The 16,409-nt window shown below is 39.6% G+C and overlaps 1 protein-coding gene across 2 annotated transcripts in view; it reads left to right on the top strand.

The window, feature by feature from the left end:
- Positions 1-16,409, top strand: part of DLG5 (discs large MAGUK scaffold protein 5) — a 96,226-nt gene that overhangs the window by 7,754 nt on the left and 72,063 nt on the right. The window lies entirely within an intron of this gene.

Raw genomic sequence — 16,409 nt, 5'->3', positions numbered from 1 at the left:
TCTTCTCCACCTCCAAGCCCTTGAAGGCGATGTTCTTTAAACTTACTTTAAAATTAGTTTTCCTAAAAATCTCCTTTCACTTTGGCTTTTTATTCTACCTACACATAGTTGCTGATTCAAGAACATGTTTATTATTCATGTACTTACCTTCCAGCATGTGAGTAATCCCCGTTTATATGTGTCAGGTTGGGCATGTGCAAATGTTGGCAGAATCCAGGCCTTGCATACTAAGCTCTCTGTGTTGAACAATGCCATCAGTAAAGTACTTCTTGTACCTCAGAAAGTGAGGCTGATGGTTGTTTGCTGCTCAGTAGTGCTCAAAATGGAGTTGGTGTGGGAAGAGATAGCTGTGGTGCAGGAAGAAAGGTATTTTCCTTGAGGATGGATGTAAAATGTAGTGGGAATTGTGAACTCACTTTTGGTGTAAGTGAACTGTGTTCTTTTGATGTTGGTGCACTAAAATCCTTTTCAACTATATTCTCTTTTTCTGAGACAGACAGACCAGCTGACAAGTATAATATGGTTTTTCTGTAGAGGAATCAGAACTTTTGGGCTGGGGAAATAAAGCTGGCGTAGAACATATCCTTATCAAAATTACCAAGCTGCCTAAATTATTAAGTAGATGTTCATGGGGTTTTTTAATAAGCATAAAACTATATTTATCTTTATTCTTTTTGTTTCCTGTTTGTAGTTGGTTTCCTTGTGGATAGCTTTCCTCTGTTGCATGCTTTTGTGGAAAAATCACTGTAGGGGGAATTTTGAGACTTGGGTAACCATGTGATCTAGCCCTTTTTGGAGCACTTACATAATCTGAGTTTGCCTTAGACAGTTACGATCCTCTTGCAGAATGAGGGGTTGATTGAGTTGTTGGGAGTTCATCAACTAAAAGTTGACAGAAGATTGTCAGATGTTGTTTTAATGACTTCTCCCAAGAGTTTTTGATATTCAGTTTTAAAGTCCTCTTAAACACTTCATGCATAATCTTATGAACACTTGCAGTGATTTTCAAGAAGGTCTAATTCACATTTAGGTCATGATGATGTGTTTTGCAGTTGGTGAGCAAGTGTGTGTGTTTAATGGTGGTGAATTCAGGTTATCTAAAGGTTTTATTTGAGGCTAAATGCATCAGCACAACAAAAATACCCAGTCATTTGCTTCACTTCTCAATATTTAAAGTAGTCATGAATTTCCAGTCTAGATTTTCTTTTTTGAACACTTTTATGACAGAGAGCAATGTAATTTGAGAGCTTGCTTAAGCTTTAATTGAATGTAGGGCGTGTTTTTGCTCTTTCAGTTTAAAGGCCATTTGACTTAAGTAGGTGTGGTTAAAAATAATATAAAATGCCAAAGTCTTAAAGAAAAACGAAACAAAACAAAACCCCAAAAACTCCCCATCAGACAAAAAGTTTTAACAGTAGACTTTCCTTTGTAATTGATGAACTGTTTTGTTATTGTCATCAGCTTTTCCACCATGTATTTCTGATGTAGGGCTGCACTCTGAACAAACTTTGTAGGTGTACCTGAATTTTAGTAATAGTGAAAGCACAAAAAGCAGTGCTAAACCCTCTCAAGATCATAAAAGATGTATTCTCAAAAGGGCATTCACTTTCAATTATATTGTTTTCACTTTCAGGTATTGGTAATTTTTCCCCTCTTTTAATGAAGGGTGTATTAAAAATCAAACTTGTTCAGTCCCTTTTCTGCTTTCTGTGGCAATCAGCCTTAGGAAGCTCAGGCTGCCTATTTTCCCCTCTGTATTTAGATATGCTGTCACAGCTTTCCTTTGCTGCTCTGACAGTGCACAAGCAGTCCTTGCTTTTTTTGATGGGGAAATTTAAAGTTTTGACATTTCTAGTCACCTTTAGGGCATATGGGGAAAGGACACTTTCTGTAAGATGCATTGACTACTTTGGTTAAGGGTCTGATTAGTTTGCTTTAATGGGTTAACCCTGCCTCCCTCCCTACTGAGTAACCCAAGGCTGCCTTAGGTATGGACTGCAGACATGAACTTTGAGAGATATATAGTGAGATTTTTTTGCTTAATTGTTTGCCTTGAAAATGTGTAGGTCTGCACTTTAGGGCGTGCTGTATTTCAGATGTGTTCATTTGTTATCCTGCTTCATGAAGCTGTCCTGTTTTCCTGGCACCTTTGATGTAACCAGGAGTATTTCAAGGGCTGCACTGCTCCAAGTGTCAGAGCAGTGTTTTGGCTGAGCAGAACATTCCTCGATAACACAGAGTAGTAGTTTCAGATACTAAGGTCAGAGATACTTTCTGCCTCAGGACTTTAGAACCTGGTAGAACATCAGGAGCATTGGTATTAATATGAAAATCAGTAAAAACATACAAGAAAAACTTGTCTGTCAAGGCTGGTGGCAGTCCTGTTCTGTACAACACTGTTTGGTTGAACCCTGTGAGTAGTGTGAGTAGTCTTCTGGACTGGAAGAAAACACAGGGTAAAAGCTGAGCTGTTTTTCTGTCTCTGGCTGAGTTGATCTTCAGTGATATGCTGTGCATACATGACTTGCATAAAATTTCATTTGTCAGGGAGTACCTCATTATATTGTCTAGAATGTCAAATCTCAATTTAATTTTAGAGCCAACTATAGCAAATTTCTGAAGTGCTGCAAAATTCCAGGTTGTTAGTATGGTTTTGATCCTGAGCTTGTCTTTTGGGACCCGTGATTTCAGAAGGTAAAGGCAGACTGGTGGAATAGCAGTGGCTATTGCCTGGCTACAGTGATGAGCTCTTTGTTGCACTGTGCTCTCTTGTAAGGAATTTCAGGATGCTGCACCATGCTTTGCTTAGCATCTCTGGAAAGTTCTTTTTCTTCTTCTGCAACTCTGCATTGTAACAATACAATGTGGAGTTTATTGGTTTTGCCCTGTATCTGTTTATCTTTCTCATGGGCACTTGAGCCAGATCCCGTCTACGGGTTGTAGTAGCTGATGGAGGAGATCCACATAAAAAGTTCTATGAATTTATCTCATCAATTGCATTGTGTGCGTACATTTGTGCATGGAAATTAATGCATGCTTCTTCATTAATGAGAAATACTTTTTTCAAAAAATATATCTTGAAAGTAGATAAGACTTTTAAAGACTAGTTTTCCCCTATCAAAATATTTTGACTTGTTCCTACAGTGCACTCCTAAATTAAGGCTTTGCTGAAGTATGGTTGCATGCATTTCTGTTACCGTGTAAGACACAAATGCACAGCAATAGCTAAAACCATTGTATTGCACATTGTGGTGAAATAATAGCTTTTGAGAGATAATAAATGTTCAGAATAATTCCCTGGTCTTAGGACAATGAGAGGAGGTGAATTTGGATCACTGAGGCTGTAGGATTTCTGACCTTATGGATTAGATCATGAGACCTTGGCTTTTGATTTAATTCTAAGTAGTGTCTAATGTAGTTAATATCTGCATTTTATGTGATTTGTTTCAGAAAATAACCAAAAGTGTGCTTCATTTGCTTGATTTCAACAGAACAGCTTAGTGGAGTCTCATTTGGCTGGCTAATCTCTGTTCTCCATTTTCTGCTGTCCTCATGTGTTTTTCAGTTCACATGGGGTGTGTTGTGAAGACAAGCTTCTGGGCTTTCCCACCGAGTACTCGCTGTCTCTTCATGGTGGTTGTGGTAGAGGACCTCTTTTCTCTACGTTACCTCTATGCTTTGTGGAAGATAAATGTGTAAGAAAGAGCCTAATAGGACAAATAACTCTGTATTACCTTGAGAGAGATGCTGCATGGAGGTAAATGTGAGAATGCTGTTCACAGAATGGTCATCTCTAAAGGACTTCTCTGCCGTGGAGAGAGGGAAAGGGTGTGTATTCAGAGCAGGATGTGAATAATGTATTGTTAATGAAGTATGAGGCCACTGATCACAAAGACTGCTTTCGTGATGAAAATCAGGTGCAGTTCTCCAAGGGGGAAAAAGATAATGGGAAGTTATATGTGCTTGCTTAAGCCTCGAGTTTGTTGGGAGACCTAAGTGACGTTTGTTGGGAGATCTAAGTGACGTTTGTTGGGCTCAGGCTGGGGTGGGATTTAAGTGTTTTCAACTCCCCTTGCAAATCAGGTGTGCTGTGAGCTGAGGGTCAGAGGAGAACACGCCGGCCAGCCGGGCTCAGGGTCTCTCAGCTTTGTGACACGGGTGGGGTGATGATGATCTTTGTAGAGATTCAGGGCTGAGATGTGGAGAAGGTGCCTGAGAGAAGTGAGAGCAAACTTGTTGAACTTCCTGTGCTGTGGTGGCTGTGAGCTTTTCCTGGGTGCTTTGATACAAAGCCAGTTAAAATAGCTGAGATTGTCCTCACTAAAAGTTAGAGTTTGCACAAAGAATTCCTTGCCACCATAATAAATGTTTAAAAAAGCTTTTTACTTGTAGATGCTGTTGTAGTTGCCGCTCTGGTTTTGGCATATCATTTTGAACATATAAAAGTCAGGATGTTTGTTGTCCAGGTCTTCGGCATGGTCAGATACTCAGTGATCCATAATTAAAATGTGTATGAATACCCTTAACTCTTGTGTTTTAAAATCGGTCACTTCATGACCCTAGAGTTAAGAGTCTGGATCTGAATGTCTTACCATTACATCTGTCTATTTTGTGATTGCTTTCTCAATTCCTGTGTAAAACTCCTAAAGAAAGCCCTTTGCAGTGCATGGGAGGTGCAGCTGATTTCCCCAGCTTGGATGGGATAAATGTGGTAAAATGGTTAATGCAAATTTAATCTTTGCTGCTGCTTTCAGATAAGCAAATGGTTCATGTATGATGGTGGGATGTGAATTGACTTCTTAATACGAAGATAAAACATTCTTTTTTTGCTATGTTTGAATGCTACTTGCAGATCTTAAATGGAAGCTTAATAACATTTAAAATGTGCAGTTTTAGTACTGTTTTCAGACACTAAGCAGAAACTGTTTGTAGGTTAGTGGAAAATGCCAAACTACATCTTACTCCTTGCTGTTGGATAATCCTCTTCAATACTCTTGCTGAAAGAAATTATAGAAGGATAGCTGAGTTCTAGTTGCTATACCATGTTTAGATGTAGGATTACAAAATTCATATGAAAAGTTGATTCTTAGATGGATCCTGATATTGTTGTCTCTTATCTCAAAATTGACAAAAATTGTGAATTTCCATGAATGCATGGTTTTTAGTGACATTATTGAGTTGAAAACTTGTGGAGAGGTTTCCATAATTTAGAGAAAACTAAGATGTGTATGCAAACACCATAGCAGATCAGAACATCTGTTACAAGAAGAGAAATTATATGCCAAGGTACAACTATTTTTTTTTTAAATTTATGTTCAAAATTATGGGTTTTTAACAATTAATCTCACTTTACAGGTTCAGAATGGTGGTAAAATAGTTTTACAGTTGAGAGATTTGGAGCAGAGGGGGGAGGAGTTGATCCTGAAGGACAGAAATGAAGCTGGTAATGCAATGCTACTCCAGTGCTCTGTGAGACAGTGCAGCCTGCAGAAATGAGAATGCAGTTGTACTTTTTTTTTTTTCAAATTAGTGCCTTAAAGTATACAATGCAAGCTCAAGCTAATATAAAAGTGCTGTGACTACATCACGGTAGCTGTGTCTTCCTGGTATATTTTGACAAAAATAGCCTACCACCCTATACAAAGTAGAAATACAGGAAAGACTGCCACCTCTCCCAGTGCCTTACTGCTGATGGACTTTGTAATTACATCTGTCTATCTCCATCTGTACCCCACTCGGCTAGAGGCTGGATTTAATGTTAATTGTATGATGGAGGATCCTGGCTTACAGCTCTCTCTTAATTAGAATTCACAATCCTCTTTACATAAAAATATCTGAAAACTCTTTTAGAAAAGAACACTGATTATAGGGCAAATGAAAAGATTTTTATATTCTTTTTTCATAATTTGTGAATAACATAAGTATATAAAATTATATTTCCATGCCATCTGGTTTATTTCTTTCTTTATCTTACTCTTGGCTTCTGTCATCTTGCTTATTGCTCTTTGGCTTTTTAATTAAGGGAAAAAGCAGTAGAAATTACTTTTGTGATCACAGTAACATTTCAAAGGTTATTGAATGCTATGAAAAATAGAGCTGTTCCATGTTTTTCGAATTTACTGCTGTTGAACATAGCTCTGACATGAACCTACTAAATCTCTTTGAGTTGGGTGTATAATATTCTAATTAGTGTAATTAATCAAATTTTATTCTGTGAAATGGAATGTTTTTCAGGAATATGTGGTTCAGTTCTTGAACTACCATAGGCCAATTGAACTATCCATGGTAAGGTTGTTGCATTTAACTCTTATGTTCTGATGGTGTCCTGACTGAAATAGATTTGGTCCTTAAAGTTGTGGTTTGGAAGTATTTAATTAAATGTGCAGGAATTAATAATTAAAACAGTCTGGGAGCTCTCAGGATGCATTATGGTGAAAACAGATAGAGAAAATTCTGTCTGTTTCAGTGAGTTGTGTAAGAAGAGAAAAAGGAGGAAAATACACACGTATGTTTCATTCTGATTAATTTCATGTCAAGTGCTACAGTGTAACTTGGGTGTTGGGATTGGTTTGTTTGTTTGCTTTTTTTTTTCCTCAACTTGTAAAAACAGTGGTTTGGTCCCTAGAGATTTTTCTTCAGCTGAAGTGAGTTTCAGTAAGATAGCCTCTTAGATCTTAACAAAAAAGAGGGAAGAAAAAAAAAAAAAGGAGGAAGTCCTGAAGACCTTCCTCAAACATCACTTGAAAGACTCATTTCAGTTTAACGAGGTGCGTAAGCATATGCTCCTCTCCAGCAAGGGAACACGTTGTCTCTTGGGTTGTATTCAGATATTGCTGCTTGCATGAGTGAAGATGATTAAGTATGACCCTAATGTTGTTAAACCAGTGCCTGAGCTCCTGATACAATAATTTGCAAACAAAATTTGCTTTCTCATAGTGTCAGTTGCATTCCAGTTTGGCAGCATTTGGAAGTTCAATGCCCCAGCTTGGTGATTCCTTGCTGCTGTTGAATTTCCTAAAGGTGAATCATTTTAAATGTGAAAGATGCTGGACTGAAACAAAAGCATGAAGACATTTTTCAAACCTCAGGATTTTAGTCTTTTTATTTAAAACTTTCGTTAAGCACCTGAATCATGGGATAATAATTTTTAAGATCCTTTAAAAATTGGGAAAATTAAGTTGCTTTTTACCCCAGACATGCATTTAGAAAATACAAATCTATGCAGATTTGTTTACCAATTGTTGTCCCTGTGAATCCCCAAGCCCAGGATTGCATGAAGGTCTGCCACAAGGCTGTGTGACTGTTCAGAGTACCTGACTCACACTCATCTCTGATTAGCAACTGATCTTTAGTTGTACTGCTGGAGCCATACTAAGAGTGAAGAAGAAAGAAATCTGTTCTGATATTTTTGTTAGTGCCTCATCTACGAACTTTTTGTCTTTATGTGCTTAAATGGCTGCTATGGTATAGACGTGTTGAGAACTTGGCCCAATTTTTACTTGCTTCAGGTCTGTCTTTTTTAGTTTGGCGTGCACGTTTGGAACTGGTGGTTAAATCAGGAGAGTTGTCTTGGGGAGCAGCAGAACTGAGCGAGGAGATAGTCCTGGGACAGCACCTTGGGACTGAGGTGGTGAGAAGGGCAGTCCAGCATCGGGGGGATGGATGGTGTTGATGCTGGTGCTGTCTTCAGCAGAGGATGAAGCTCAGCTGGGTTTCTTTGTAAGGAGGTATCTCTGAATTTACCTTTGCACTACATGTCCAGAACTGACAAGCCTTGCTTTGTGCTGGCATGTTGTACCTTATTGCTGGGGCTGGAGTGTCTGGCAGTGGGGTGTGATTGTTGTCCCTGCTGATGGCTCCACAGCTGTCCCCTCCTTCCCTGACCAGTGTCCTGGTTAGCGTGGTTACATGGTCTTTAAGAGAAGGCAACACAGTATCTATCCTGTGCAAACTGAAATTGTTACACGTATGTTTAAGTTACAGCTCATCTCAGGATTTGCACTTTAATTTTGCAGTAAACTTTATACAGAAAAAGAAATAAAGCAGTGTTGCAGTCGCTTGCCCGTCTCTGGGGTCAGCCCGAAGGCTGCTTGCGCAAAGCCAATAATGCTGCTTTATGAAGGGCTTGTACTGCAGCGCTAAAATTCATCCGTGAGTGACCTCTTGGAACTCTGTAACTCTACACCCACACATCCTAATTGTCTGCTTAGGTCACAGCCAGCCTTTGATGTCCCACAGACCGCGGTGGGGTACTGGGCCAACTGGTTCAGCTGCCGCCGCGGAACAAGAGCCCTTTGTTGTGCGGGAGGGAGCGCGGAGCCCCTGCGCGGCCGCGGAGCCCCTGCGCGGCCGCGGAGCCCCTGCGCGGCCGCGGAGCCCCTGCGCGGCCGCGGAGCCCCTGCGCGGCCGCGGAGCCCCTGCGCGGCCGCGGAGCCCCTGCGCGGCCGCGGAGCCCCTGCGCGGCCGCGGAGCCCCTGCGCGGCCGCGGAGCCCCTGCGCGGCCGCGGAGCCCCTGCGCGGCCGCGGAGCCCCTGCGCGGCCGCGGAGCCCCTGCGCGGCCGCGGAGCCCCTGCGCGGCCGCGGAGCCCCTGCGCGGCCGCGGAGCGCTGCGGCCCGCCCGCCCCAGCAGCGAAGGGCCCGGGCCGCGTTCGGGCTGTGCTTGGTGCCGGGACGGGCTGTGCGCCGTGCTCTGTGCACCCTGTGCAGTGCCCGGAATATGGCAGTAGTTTCGGGGTGACTTAGCAGAGTTTTCAGTCTGTGTTAGTGCAGGAAATCTGCTTATGTTTTAGTTTTGTACCGGCGGTGTTTCTTGTAAAAGCTTACTGGAAAGTGGTTTGAGTTTCTTTAGCTAGTTAGTTAGTTAGCTAGTTAGTTGAGATGGGGTTTTATTGTTTGTTTGTTTCTTTGGAGGGTTTTGTGCATGTGTTTGTTTGTTGTTTGGTCTTTGTTGTGTTTGGGCTTTTTTTTTTTTTTTTTTTTTACTGCTTTTCTTCAGCCACTCTTGGACAAAGAGTTCTACCCATTTACAGTTAAAACTCATACTGGAATGTCTTCTCCAGACCTGTGTTGATAAATGTTCTCTTATTGAGAATAAAATTTTAAACAGAAAAATGTTTATTTTGCACACTGTCTTATGATTCCAAGTATTTGGAAAACAAAAAATCGGGGTAGTTACAGAGATGTTGCTTTAGAAGGATATTGCCATGCCAGGAAACACATAAAGTATTTTGAACCTGTATCTAAACTGATTGGCATGCAAGACATGAATTTGTGTTTCATTTATTCAGACACTGCTCTTAGGATTGTTAGTGCTGATTTATAACTTCTTGCCACTTTAATATCAGTTCATTCTGCAGCTTGACTAGCAGTGTTCCAGTAATAGTTGATTGTTGAGCATACAGAACTGTAATTTCTTCAGCACCCCCCCCACCACCACCACCACAGCATTAGTTTATATTTTTAAATCACACAGACTGAGCTCGATTGTTTGATCATAGTCACAGAATATATGTTACATATACAGAATATATGGTACATATACAGTGCTTGGCAAAAGTAGTATGGTTGCTTGTAATAATGCTTCCTGTGTGCTTTGTTTGAGAGTGTCTTATTCCAGCTTTTTATTTTCAAGCTTGCATTAACTCAAGCTTAAGGCTTATTTCATGTTATGAGCTTGCTTGCTGATCTTATTCATCCCAAAAGCAATGCTGAAGAGGGCAACAAATACAATTATAGCCATAACATAGTAGAAATAAGGAAATGGAAGTGTTATGCAGGCAGCACCTGAAACCAGATGATAATGACTATGGTTATTAAGCAAACTTGTCTGTCTTTAATCAGAGACTTGTTTGTGGAACATGGACTTGATGAGGAAGACAATAACAACGTGATAATGACAAAGCTTAGCCGGGTTGGGAGGATTTGGGAGCAGCATATATGAGATACTGTCTGTACAATCAACCTGTAATCTTTGGAGCTGGGGAGGAAGATGAGCTGGAAGAGAACAGAAGCAGAAATGGATTACTGTAAAGCTTCACTGAAAGGTATTGGAAAGTTGGTGGTTGCATTGGTGTTGAGCATCTTTATGGGCACTCTGTCAGTATTCCTCTGGCTTTCTGCTTGGTTTTGAAAAGGAAATGCTTGAAGGTTGTGAAAAATTTGGAGTAATGTTTCTTTTTCCTTTTTGTACTTCCTTTATATTACTCTTCTTTTCTGAGGGATTCGATTTTTCATAGCATTGATCTGTGGTTAGATAAACAAGGCTTAGATTTATTTTAGCCATTCTTTTGAGTAAGTTGGCTGTAAAATACAGCAAATTGCTGTTTACAAGCAGAAACTAATGGAAATAAATTGCCAAAACTCCTTTAAAGAAGGAAAAACATTTTGACAGGCAAATCAAAGTCAAATATTCATTGCAGCTTTTACATTATAACGTTCGAGCTAAGAATTGTGCAGCATTTAGAAGTGAAACACTCTGTGGCCAAAATCAGAGTTTTCTAATGGTTTGATTGTGGTAGTGCTTCCTCTTTCACCTGCTTCCCTCTTTCACTGCTCAACACCATGGGAAGCTCTTCAGCTGAAGTCCCAACAACCTGGGCTTCCTGTGTTTGTCTGCAGCCTGATTAAAATTAACTTTTTGGTTCTGTATTGAACCTGGAGCAGCTGGATGTCTTTTCAGGACTTAGGTGGGTTCCCAGGCAGCCAGCTTTTCTAGAGACAAACTAAGTGATTTTTGGTAACAAGTTGCCAATGGCTAAAATGGCATGTCAAAAAAAAATTCAAGCGGGTCATTGGTCTGCATGTGTCATATGGAATTTGATACAAAGGAAAAATCCTTCTAAGTGTGATGCTGGGGTCCTGAGTGTGAAAGTGTGATGTATCAATTTATACCTTCCTCCATTTATAATCATATAATATATAAAGGACATAGTCTTACCAGCAGGTGAGGCTGGAAAATGAAAGCATTGCAAACCTGGCTTTGACACCAGGGCTTTCTGCAAGTGACTTGTGTGTAAACAGAGGTCTCATGACTCACTGTCCTCAGACATGGTGTTTTCGTTTCTGTATCATCATTCCCACACCCTTGATTATTTTATTCTGTGTTCTAAAATCTTGTGGAACTTCCTGGAAATCCCATAGGAGAGTTTGTATTGCCAGTGTATGTAGGGAAGTCTTGAGCTTGCAGCATCAGGTGGAAGTTGCTGTGTTTTAGACATACCACAGCCTGTATTTTGGATGAAGTGAGGGGCATAGCTTTTGCTGTGGAAGTTAATTTATTGGCACAACGTTGGTTCTGCACAGTGTGTGTCAAATGGGGCATGGCTGAAAGCATCAATTCTGAAGCTTGCCAGACTTGTCTGTAAGACCTGGTGTACTGAAGGCATAAGTTGGGCTACAGTTCAGAGCTGTTCTTTTTTATGAAACTGTCATTTGTAATTAAAGTTATTTTTAATAAAAACACTTTTAATGAGAAAAGTGAGATGTGTCATTGATGCTCAAACATTTTTCTAGAGTTTTTTGTACCTATCTATACACACACAGGGTCCTAGATACGTGTGTAATGTACACCACTGAGACATTCAGATGAAGGAGATTGTGCTTTTAGTGGATATATGAAGCCAAAATAATACCCGTTCTCAGTTCTTTAACTGCAATAATTACTGTAGTATTTTATTTCAGTAGTGAGAACAGATTTCAAAATGAGCAAATTGCAATAAATTAACAAGGTTCAAAGTTTTGGAAACATGAGTAGCATTTCATCCTGCATATTAGCTCCTTATTCCACACCAAATACAAGTCACTAAGGATGAAAATAAGCATTAGACAGTGCACAGCAGTTGTCTTCTGCTGGTGCTGTGCTGAGGCCCAGCTTCTGAGGAGCTATGCCTCCTGCAAGTTATAAAGAGACCTTCTGTCTGTTTTGATGAAAAATAAACAGAATGGGGATCTCTGTCACCTTGGTGTGAAGACTGAGATTTGATGTCAGCAGCTTTTTCAGTCTGCAGGGAAATGCAGGGACAGGGATAATGTGCCTTTACAGTTTGCTTCACTTAATTTAGAACTTAGAACTTAATTTATGTGAGACATACAATTTATGTGGGAAGTAAATTTTGCTTTTGCTGTGTTTCACATTACAGCATTTGTTGTTTGAGTAGAAACAGGAATATCAGGATAAATGAACTTTGGCTGCAGTTGTAGATCAGGTTTCTCCAGGTTCTCAATTTCGTCCCTTTGTCCAGCAGTTTAAAAGCACCCTTAAATATCCTTCTCAGAAAATATTTGCAACATTCCTCTGTAGTATTTCTATTCAGACAATAAGCAGAATTTTATTGGCTTGTCTTTTTAACAACCACAATACTGCCATACTGGGGCTTCTGTCTTGGTAACAGGAGTGGGTTTTATCATGCCAGTTTTCTTTGTGTGTGTAAGCCATGCTGACAGATTTTCTGCTGTTCACAATTAAACACAGAGGCAACGGAACTTTTTAAAACAAAAGTTGTGGTTTGTTCTTCAGGGTTTTTGGGTCATCAATCTTATTCCTTTTAAAACATGAGCTGTCATGTTGCTTGACTATACCCATAGAGAATATATGCATGCAGCATTGCAACTGTAGGCTGTTCTATCCAGGATATTTTTTTGCTTTGAGCTTGCTGTAAGTTTTTTAGTAGAAAAAAAATCAATGTGCTAACATTAATTTTTGGTTTTCAAATTGGTGTTTTGTTGTCTAGGTGTTAACATAATATAGCTTAATACCAAACTGTATGAAGAAGGTGTCAACCGTTTAAGGATTTATCATGCCTTAGATGACTGTGATTTGGTTTCTGGATTTTTCTCATACTATACCTGCTTCTTGTTGTGCATGTGTGCAGTTGGGAGCTGTGTTTCAGGGTGAGCTGTCACAATGAGATCAGTGGTCACAGGGATCAGAGATCCTGATCAGTGGCAGGAGAGCTCTTGTGCCACAACTCAGTTCAGTGTGGGTCTGAGCTCACTCTCAGCAGTCGAGAAAACTTCCCTACTTATCCCTCCTGCCCTTGTTCTTTGCATTATTTTCACTTCATGCCATCTGTGCTTAGATCTTCCATTCACAGGGACACAGGAGGTTCCTTCAAGTGCCCTGGAAATTTGGCATAGGGAGCAGAACACTAAAGAAAGTGTTAACATTGGTATTACTCCTCAATAGGTGAACATTTCCTTTCACACCACAGCATTTTCTCCTGCTGTTAATTAGCATGTAGTATTGCACATATCCTATTCCCCATTCTTTTTTATCCTCTAATTCTTTGCCTTTGTCACTCACTAAAGTGCAGTGGTTTATGGATAGCCATTAGAGAACAGACTGAGCTACTATGAGTGGTTCTTTTTCTCAGAAAGCTTTCTGGTTCTCATTAAATTTGGGGGGAAATACACAGGAATTTTACAGTTATTAAGGTTGATTTCTGTTCTTTTCATGTTGAATATTGCTGGCTTAAACTTATGGCTGTTGAAACCCATCTTTATTTTCATTGTTTGTAGGAAGAACAGTACATGTACAGTCTGTGGACAGAGTGTGTTTTAACAAGTTTTAATCTGAAATTTTAAAACCTCTAATAATGCTTTCAGTTATCACTAGATCTGTATTCATACTCTTATAAATGTAGGCTACAGCACTTGACCTTAGAATTTAGAATTTTAGAATTTTTTCAACAGTTCATAGCTTTGGAAAGGTAAGCCTAAACATAATCTTGCCTCTGTGTATCAACAGTGACACTCTTAATTATTTTTTAAGTTTAGTTTTAAAGAAATACATCAAGCCACCTGATTGTTCTGTGCCAAGGGTTGCAACAGAAAATTGTTGTCATTTATTCCAAGTGATATCTGTTTGTTCAACTCACAACACAGAAAAAACCTTTGTAAATTGAATTAAATATGAAATCTGCCTGTCTTTGTGCTGCCTCTTGTTATCAGTTAAGACTTCAGTTTTTCCATTTAATGAACATACATCCCCCAGATGCAGTATTCTATATTAAAAAAAAACAAACCCAAACATAAACAGCAAACCAAAAATATGCAAGGGTTTTCCTTACCTCATTTCTTGAAAAGTAGAAGATATAGGCATCATTTGTGGTTTTGAAAATAGAATACTAGATTTCTGGGTAGGAAACGGGGATGTTGATGAGGTGATGGATGTTTTCAAAGATCATCATATGTGTGTTTGGAGCCAAGTCCATGGCAAGGTGTTTCTGGTCCTATGAAAGTTGGTCTGTTTGCTTTCAGAATCCAGCTTTTCTTTCTCTTCTCCAAAAATACAAATCATAGATCTCCCCTTCCCCACAGTAATGAAAATTCTTACCTTTCTCATGCTAAGACAAAAAACTGAAAGTAGTAAAATTATAGAGGTTGGCTTCAGTAAGAAGATAAACAGTGTCTCAGACAGCCATGAAAGATGATGATGAACTAGGAGAGATCTATTTCTGCAGTGAGATGTAAGGAGACAGAATATACCTTCACTTCAGAGAGATGAGAATACGACAGGGGGCCAGCAAGTTCCTCAGGGCTCTGATTTCTACTAGCAGGGGAACATGGAGTGTGGTTGTTGCTTTCTGTTGTCCTAATGGACCAAGAATAACTTTGCTGGTGCCAGTGTGGATTTCCTTATCCTGTTTCTACTTTTTCTAGCAGTTGTTTTTTTCCCCATCCAATAGAAGGGGAGCAGTTTGTAAGATTCACTGTACTTTTGAAAATACAATGTAAATTCCAGTGCTGCACTATATGTGCAGCAAACACTGCACAAATTCCAGTGCTGCACTATATGTGCAAAAAAACAATGGTTTTTTTGTGTGTAGTCTTTCAGTTTTGAATGTTTGTCTCCACAATTTCTTTGAATCGTTTTGTGTCTTATGTTCTCTTTAGCTGTCCATTAGGACTGCTATTTATTTGCTGGATATTGCTTTTATTTGTATCTGCTCTTAATTTGTATAGGTGATAAATGTGCAGTTGTGTTTCTGTGTGTGACAAAGCATCCCAATTCCCAATCTGCCAACACCTTGTTTCTGATGAGTTCTGGCCAGAGAGCACTACTTGCCATGCAGGCATGAATCAGTGAGTGATCATTTAATCTGTGTAAATGCTTGTCCTTTTTTGTTCCAGCTGAGGAACTGGGGAGGTGACATTTTAAAAACACTTATGTTGTGACTAGAATCATCCTGCCTTGAAAACCAGATGATGCTGATCTACTGTGCCCAAATGTCAAGTGATTAATGGTAGTCGTTAGTATTTGCACTTCTAGGAATGATTATAGGGGTTCAGCCTAAAAGTAGCAGGAGGGAGGTAAGTTTTGTAACCAAGCAGGGCTTCTTCTGACTAGTTCAAAATGACATACTTCCCTGATACAGATTTTTAATAAGGGATGTTGCTCATCTCTTCCAAGGGCCATGGTAGCTCAGCTATTCAGGGTTTAATTTTTCAAAAATGGCTTCTCTTTACGTGTCATAATTGCTGTGTGATGGCATCACCAGAAAGCACTCAAAGCTGTGCTTTTTGATGGGCAAGCTTCGTGATGTAGAATGAACAGGTTCCAGATGTTCTTATATACAAGCTGTGCTGGATTTTGGATTGTAAAGCTTTTCTCTTCTATGCCTGGGAGGGTGCTTCTGCCTACTGTGTCTTGGATAATTGCAAATATTGATCGGCTCCTGGATTTTATGTATGTGGAGCTGGTGGCAAGTCAGCAGCTTTATTTTTTTTTTTTCGTATTAGCCTACCTGAAGGTAACAACTTTGTTGTTTTGGTTATTATATTATAGGACTCTGGTGCTTGGAGTTCTTAATAGTGCAGGGGACTGAGACAGGAGCTCTATTTGGGTGGGTGAAGAGGGTTTATGTGGGGTTTTATTTTATTGTTTTCTCAAGGATTAATGTACATTTGTGCATTGAGACCCTTCCCTCTGATAAACTGGCTAGAGAATGGAGAAAAGCATGCTTTATGAAGCTGAAAGATAAATAAACGTGACCAACCTCAAACTCCTGCCTGTCAGGATACATAACTGGATACATACAGAGAACATGCCTAAAATAAGAATGCTCTTGGGATTAAATCTCTCTGGTTCATCCCATTGTCCTCATATTGAAGATAGTAACATGTGGGTAATGTGACTTTGCACTTGATCAAAAAAGTCTAGACCTCTGTGAAAGTCTGTGAAGTCGTAAATGTTTTCTCTGGCTGGAAATAAGTTGCTGGATGTTTCACTTTTTTGATTTGGTTGCCTTTTTTTTTTACTTTCAGGATCTCTGCAGTGGCTTGGATTTCTTTTCCCTCACTTACTTAAATTATCTTAATTCAGTGCATTTATTTTTTTTTTCTAAGTACTGATTTATTAAGTATTTCTGGAAGGATCTCTGCATTTTAAATAAAACAGAATGAGCACAAGC

Source organism: Prinia subflava, chromosome 9 (assembly GCF_021018805.1).
Source record: "Prinia subflava isolate CZ2003 ecotype Zambia chromosome 9, Cam_Psub_1.2, whole genome shotgun sequence".
Lineage (NCBI taxonomy): Eukaryota > Metazoa > Chordata > Aves > Passeriformes > Cisticolidae > Prinia > Prinia subflava.
The sequence above is the reverse complement of the archived record's forward strand: the minus strand, read 5'-3'. Positions and strand labels throughout refer to the sequence as shown.